Raw genomic sequence first — 8,328 nt, 5'->3', positions numbered from 1 at the left:
TGGGAAAAGCAAAAGGTATCAGCATAATGTTATTTATTTATTTATTTATTTATTAACAAAAACATCTCTGTCAGTTCCATGCCGTGTTCAACAGCTATCAAAAACAAAGGTCATTTTTGGATGGATGGATTTTTTGTGAATGTTTCTTCTTCTACATAAGATTTTAGTCATCTTTAGTTCATGTGATACTTTATTGTCAATGCACAAATTAAGTAACAGTAGTCTGAAACGTTATTGTTAATGCACAAATTAAGTAACAGTAGTCTGAAACGAAATGCTGTTTTACATCTAACCAGTGGTGTAAATAACTGACATGTCCAAATGGGCCTTGCGTCGCTAGACTGTTCATACACATTTTAACGGGCCAAAGTTGAAGAGCTGTTGTCCGTTATTGTTCGTGCAAATATAGGCTGATTCATGTTCCCTTGCATTGTGTAACTGAGGTCCATGGCTAGCCTGGCTTTCACCAGCCCAAGCTCAATCTTTTAAGAAATCAAAAAATAAATAGCGGGCAGATCAGGCTGCAGTTCACCCAGCCTAGTCCATAGGCACCCGATATTGTTTAATTTTCCGATTGAGATATCCACGCTCTGGCTATTCTAAATGCAAAAATGCATCAGGGAGTTATGACAAAACTGTAACTAACAAACTAGATCCTAATAGAAAGCGGTTAGCTTCCCTAAGCTACAGGTAGGCCTATTAACAACATAAATTATCAATAGGCTATGCTGGCGACACAAATAAAATCTCCTTTGGAAACCAATGGCTTACGCCTTACAGTATCAAGCGGACTTAAATTGCCATATCGTGGCGAAAAGTTGTAATAAAATTCACGCAGCTCCATAAGTCAAGGAAAGCGCGAATGAAGTAGCCACTTCTAAATGGGACCCACTACACAGTAGCTTAAGGTGTGTTGCTAAAGCAGCCATAATGAAATTAAGGTTCATTGTTTGGATACTTCAAGGCGTAAACAGGCGTCTCAGGCAAAACTGTATCAGACCGGTGTAACGTTGGTAAATCTTCCATTGCACAGAATGATTTTTGTAGCACAGGCAACAAATGACAGTGGAAAGATACAATTACAGTGCTGTTATCAATTTGCTTGGTATAACCGCATTTATAGTTTTCTACAAATGCAATCAATCAAATTGGCCTCCATCACTCAACTAACGCTAAAGGTAACATTACCCAGGTCCTTATTAATATTATAAGATTAACGTACCTGCAGTAAAAACCAAGCATGTCTGATAAACATCGTCAGATTTATTTCGGCTTCAAGAAGAAATGGGAATTACATTTAATGTGAACATCGTCCTATCCTTATTAGACGTTCCCTGCTGTAAACAGTCCTTGTAGGAATTCGCGTCCATTGTTTTTCCAACCCACTTTTAACTTCCAACAAAATTACGTCTCACTGCAAAGATGGGCTATCTAGTGGACAAACGACTACTTATCGCCAAAACTGGAAATGCAGCCATGATGATGATGAATATTTATTTGGGCTTTCTTTTAATCCTACTGAATTTGTAATTAGGCTATGTATCGGCAGTTCTAATACCGATAGTATGTGGGTGCCTGTGTGTGTGTGCATGTGTATATGTGTGCACCGCCATCTACAGGCCAATGAGTGTACAGTCACTAAATGTACACATAACCTAATTTTTTTTAGACCCCCCCATGGATGAAATTCTACGAAACTTGGCATACCCCCAGAGAATGCCAGGTCAATCATACACATAAAATTTGGTGCAGTTCTGAACATCTTAACTGAAGATAGGGGCGATTAAAGCAGAATAATATTGCAAAAATCACAAATGAGTGATTATGGGCCAGGTTGATGTGGGCCCTTGAGACCAACATACCATAAAAAGATTCTTCATCCTCAGTGCCACGGTCCAGGTGGTTATTTAGGAAAACTGTTTTTTTTGGCGGTTCTGGGGCCCAGCATGGGGATAGTGTGGAACAAAATTGTCCCGTAAAAGTCTAGTGGGGCTACATACCCACCAAATTTTATGTGCACCGGTGTTTCGGTGTCCCAGGTATCGTTGACTAAAAATTCAGGAAGTAGATGACGGGGGAAAAAAAAAATTATGTCATAATTATGTGAAAATAGTACTATTCACCACTGTTTTCTCAGCCACAAGTCAAGTCAGCTCATAGTCGTGTGGGCTGTGCAAATACCAAAATGTAAAACTTAATCATCAGCATTGAACTCGTCATCCTTGCCTTTTAGTTTCACACATTCAGTCAAGATTGATGTCATTGTACATGTGAACTGCCCACCTTACAGCACATATAAACATGTAATCAACTTTATCATTTGATTAATATTGATTGACCAGGATATCAATAACGATTTGGCCTATCCCTACTAAAAACCACTGGTGCTGCTACAGTGGCTTCTGGTTTCAGCTGGGAAATTATTCTGTTTTGGCTTTGGAATCACAGCAAATCAATCACAGACCAGGTGTACTAGTCCAGCACAACTCCAGCAAATGACAAACATGGAAGATTTCAATGTAATATGTAACTTTATTTTTTTTTTTTTTTTTAAAAAGCAAAAAGACAATATACAACATAGAAAAAGGCACATTCCTAAAATAGATCCAAAAATGTCTAAAAGTCAAAACATCCATTTTAATATAGCTTCAACAGGTCTAAATCAGAGCCATATAAAGGTAGAGTTGCGACAATAGAGTGGTGAAGTCCCGCCCCTTCTACTTCCGGTTCATGGGACCTATCTTTCAAAAAGTTATGAACGGGAGTTAATGGAGAGATAACAATTATTTTTTGGTCCAGTTTGAATTGTGCCACAAATTTCACAATTGATAAATAAGCTACTGTTCAATGAGAGACAGAGCCACAATTTTGGGTAGGCCTAATTGACAGACAATAAATGCATTGATATACAATATTTATAACACAGTGTAATTATTGTGTAAACTGTGTAGTTATCCTACCATTACAACAATATTAAATTAAATCCCAGACCGTAGCCTGCTAAATATCGGAAGGTGACCTTTTTTTCTCGCTTTTACATGTGTCACTTAATATTAATTTCTGTACAAAACCAAGACGGGAGATTCTTTAGAAAACGCAGTAGCACCCACCCCATAAGTGTAGCCTAGGCCTATCTAAATTATCGTTATAAAAAAAATGACCTAGTACGTTCACGTTACGACTCAAGAGCTGTAAACAGTGTTTTTGAGACTGCGTGTAGCCTACAAAAGCGCATGGAGATTTTAATTTTGCAACGAGAAACTTTAACACAGCTAGTCTAAGTCTAAACATTAACTTGTTTGAGTTTTCTCCCCAACGTTTTCTCTGGTAGTTCTTCACTGAGTTCTTCACTTCACTCTGAGATAATGAGCGAACTACCTTAACTAGCTAGCGTCTCGGGAGAATAAAAAAAAAGTTTAAAAGTTTTCTAACATCTCTCCAGTGTAATGATGGGCATGTTAAGTTAACATAGCATTACCTACACAGTAACCCCATGGTGCGATGCGAGTGATCATAATAACATATAAAACGTGATATAGTCCTTGATAAATAACCAGCTATGAACTCATAAACAACAGCATTTTGTCACCGTTTGTCATTCACCGTGCTGTGAATACAGCATTAAGATGCTATAAAGAATTGAGATTCAGAGAACTTGCATGGTTGTGCTCATCCTGTCAGAAAATAGCAATTTGATCAGTGATCATATCAGCGCAAGCTTGGTTTGAAACTGGTTTCTGGGGATGGGGTTTACACGATCCTTTACTGGGCTAGTGCCTGCTGTGTTAATATGACCAGTGCTGATGCTAAGCTGCAACTCCCTCAAATCTATATAGGTTCTCATGCATATTAGGCTAGCTTTTGCCAATGAAAATGAATGCAACATAAAAAAAAACAGTAGGCTACTGCTCCTAACTGAAGAAACGTTTACGTTACTGTAAGGAAATTATTATTATCATTGTATAACCATTTGTGTAAGCAGAAATGTTGTGCTGTGCTGAGTTCTAAGAACAGAGAGTTCAAGTTAAATGTTGTTGTGCTGAGTTCTAAGAACAGAGTACAACATATCCAGACAGACAGGAACTGCACCCTGTCTCATTGTCAACATTTATTTCCAAAAAACGGAGAATTTTTTTCAGTCTTTAGTCAGTCTTTCACCGGATCTGTGTTTGCATATTTAATACGTCGTTGCTTTTACCTTACCATTACCTTACGGATGCCAGTTATGTATCCACCAGCTTCCTGCCTGCAGCCTACTTCCAAAACTCCAAAGCTGCTTGCTGTCAGATTTGGTTCCGAGGTAACAAGTTCAGTGCATCAACAACACTCAATAACAGTTTATGTGATGTGTTAATCAATTAAATTCCCAACAATTTCACACAGGGCCGGCGCTAGCCATTTGGGTGCCCTAAGCACAAATACTTGGTGGTGCCCCCACACACCCCAACCAACCACCACCACCACCAAAGGAACAAAAACCATTCAGAATTTCTTAGTTAGTTTTTTTTTCTAATTGCAGTTTCACCAACAGATGTCGCCCTTGGCCTAGTATGAACCTCTTGGAAATGACCGCATAGAACAACAACTAGTAAATTTATCTAAAGCCGTCTAATTTGGCAAAATCATATCATGTTCAGTTGCAGGGTTTTTCCAAAGTTCACTTTACCAAGAGTTGTTTCCAATCATCATTTCATTACGTTGTGAAAGTGTCACTTGTAGCGTTACTTTTTCACACAATTAGATCGTTTGATCATAATAACAAACGCCAAAAAAGCGTCCTGAAATGCAAAGCAAACTAGGCCAATAGGCTAACGTTACCTGACTATATCTCTGATGGCTCAAAGAAATAGCAAACCCAGATTAAGCATAATCAGAAATAGCATTGCTAGCTAGCAACCTGAGGAAGGACTGCTAGTCTTATGCACCGATTGCTAACGTTAAAGGAAAGTGTTGAATTGCATTCAATAACCCATAATCCATATCCATATCCACAACGTAAAATAACTAGCTAGCCAGCATCAAGTCATTTGCAATGTAGGCCTAACTCTTGAACATGAACATGGCTAGTAGGAGTTTACGTTACAAAGTGTATTGACGGTAGTAGTATTACCTGGCATAAGCATAGACATGCATACACGCAAGGGCTACAAAACGTTTTATTTATTTATTTAAAACATTGTCTTAACTGCAAGTGAAGCGCGAGCATCATCCCGCTGTCTCTTCTTTTTTCTTTTTTCCGCCCCCGACTCTTAGTGCCTTTTCAAGGCGATGTCTACTGTCTGCCAAATTTGGGATTGAGGAATAATCAACAGACCACTGGGAGGTGGGGGAGGGGGGCACCAGAGGGAGACTGGAGAGAGGGCTGCACAGGAGATTCACCTTTTTCTCGACTAATTTGGTCTAGGCCTATTACTTTTGTATTGCTTTTGCATATTAACATGCTTTAGACATATTTTATTTGTTATTAATACTTATTGTGGTGATTTTTCTCGACCCAGATTTTTTGGTGCCCCCACGCGCAGTGCGTGATGTGCGCGTCGCGAGCAATCGCACTGATTTCACAACAGCTAGTTCTGGAGTAGCCTAGGCCATTCATCTAGCCCGCTTGCTTACGATGAGACTCACGGCTCCCACACACAGCTGCGTTCCGTGAACGCATTCCAGTGGGTGTTCCCGACGGTAGCTATGCAAATGACTTGAAGTAAAACCGTAATTTGATTGGTTGGTGCCGTCCGTAGATTGGCCTGATTGGCCGGTGCCGTCTGTCGGTGCAGCAACAGCTGAACTCCTCAACGCGAGCAGCGGGAGAAACGCGACGCGACGGATCCACAATTCAGTTCGGCAACGGATCACGTGAGCCCATTTAAAGTGAATGGGATGCGTCTCCAGCAACGCGATGCACGCAGCTGTGTGTGGGAGCCGTGACGGTCAGCTGTTGCTGCACCGACAGACGGCACCGGCCAATCAAGCCAATAGACTGACAGCACCAACCAATCAAATTACGGTTATACTTCAAGTCATTTGCATAGCGACCATCGGGAACACCCACTGGCATGCGTTGACGGAACGCAACTGTGTGTAGGAGCCGTCAGGCTGCACCCGCTTCCTTATTTGGGTTGCCAGGTTTTAGCCTATGACAAAACGGTTGAAATTGAAACTAAGTGATCGTGTATGTGTAGGATGTATTTCATACACAATCTGGCAACCTGAATGCATCAATGATTTTAAAATGAAGTTTGATGGCCATGCAAATTACGGGAGTTTTCCGGGAGAAATAACAAAACGGGAGGGTGCTGGGAGATGACCTTGAAAAACGGGAGAAACCCGGGAAAAACGGGAGTGTTGACAGGTATGCCCTGTCTGTGTGTGTGTGTGGGTGGGTGAGATAAGAGTATGTCACAATGAAGTCGCTATGTCTTGCTTTCTATTTTCTATGTGCATCTGTACAATAAAAGACACAGCTTTTGGGCTGCAGAGTCAGAGACTGATGGTGTGAGGAATTCTTCCTTACATTAGCAGGCTCTCCTCTTGGTACCAGAGTTTGTGGGCAAAGCCATAGGCCTACTACGTGTTGTGGTTCTTGTATGTTGGGGTTAAATTCCCTGACAGTTACCAACAATGTTAACAACAAACTCAGCTTCACTGCTGCAAACAAAGTTGGCTATGCTTCGCCATATAACGAACCAGCTAGCCTTGTGATAACAAAATCTTTACCTTTTGTTTAGTCCACTGAAAGTTATCCACATATCAAACGATTAAATACACAGTTATGGAGGAATTGTTTTGGGGAAGCAGTTGCACTATATCCCACTTTTGCTGCCTTTAAGCCACTTAAATCCATAGCCTAGATGAGCATTGCACATAGGCTACGTTACAACTTGACGTGATGGTGAAGTTAAATGCCCAAGAAACGTCACGTCAAGTTGTAGGCCTACTAAACGCAAAAACTTAATGACAGCTTGTGGTGGTGTAGTGCTGCCTAATTGAAATGGGATAGGCAAGTATCTTATATTCGGCTATTACGTGTGGCACATTTATTGGGCTTTTAGCCTCTTTTAATTTAGGCCTATTTGATGAGGAACTGATAAAGACTGAGCAGCAGAAAATTCATAGTCGATACATCGTTTATTATTATAATTAGGCTATTGATAGCCTACTATTACTTTACTACTATTACTGTTATTATTATTATTATTCGGATGAGGCAAAGGAATGTAAATCTGAGTCTGAAATGTTGGCTACAAACAGTCTATACTGCTGTAACTGCACTGCTGCTATTATTAATTGTTAACTTCCGGGAACTATTTGAGGCTTCCATTAGCTGCCATTGAAAATGGAACATTAGTGTCAATGGAGTTGTCGCAACTCTACCTTTAAATGGCTCTGGTCTAAATCAGACAGACCAACCTCACGCAAACAGAAACACAGTTCTCATCCACCTCTCAGGAACTTCCTGTCCCTATTAAGTATTCTGCACCAGAGGTGGGAAGTAACGAAGCATAAATACTTTAGTACTGTGCTTAAATACTTTTTAAGGTCCCAGTACTGTACTTGACTTTTTTCTGACTTTTCTTTTCTATTTTTCTACTTTTTACTTTATTCCCCTACAGATATGCTTTCTATTACTTACAGTACTCAAAACTCGTTGCAGGACTCAAAACTCATTACTTTTGTGTTAATGCATTTGCAGATTATCAATTTGTTTTATTTCACATCATTGCACGCCTTCTCAACATCAACACTGATCAACCTAAACCTATCTCAATCTAAATGGATGGAACAATAACAGCTTTAGTAGCTACTGTTGTGCAGTTAAATTCTACATTTGATAATGCCACACCGCCCTACTTACACAGGACAGAAGCTTTTATTTTAGCCATCTGCAACAATGCTGTCAAGTGATTTGCATGAAAGGTCATGTGATTTGGGCACATGGGTCATATGATATGTGTTATTGGGGTATATTATGGACACACAGATTGTTTCTAACATCAAACTGAATATGCTTGTCTGGACGAAGTTAATTCTCTTTTTTATACTGTTTTAAGATGAAATCGCAATAATGTGGATGAGACCAATTACTAACACACTCAATCTGCTCTGAATGAGTGCTGGTTTAAACAGTTAAGAAATTATCCATTAAAGCACATAAACAGAAACATAGAGATATTTAATTTCAATCAAAATAGATCCTAAATGACAGTCTATACTTATAATCAGGATTACAATATCTAGATAAAGTCTAAATGAAAGCATTTGGATAAAAGCATCTGTTGAATAAATAAATGTGAGAAACTACTGAAAAATTCAAATCATTACTGTACAATG

The sequence above is a fragment of the Alosa alosa genome, chromosome 1 (assembly GCF_017589495.1).
Source record: "Alosa alosa isolate M-15738 ecotype Scorff River chromosome 1, AALO_Geno_1.1, whole genome shotgun sequence".
NCBI classification, from domain to species: Eukaryota; Metazoa; Chordata; class Actinopteri; order Clupeiformes; family Clupeidae; genus Alosa; species Alosa alosa.
The sequence above is the reverse complement of the archived record's forward strand: the minus strand, read 5'-3'. Positions refer to the sequence as shown.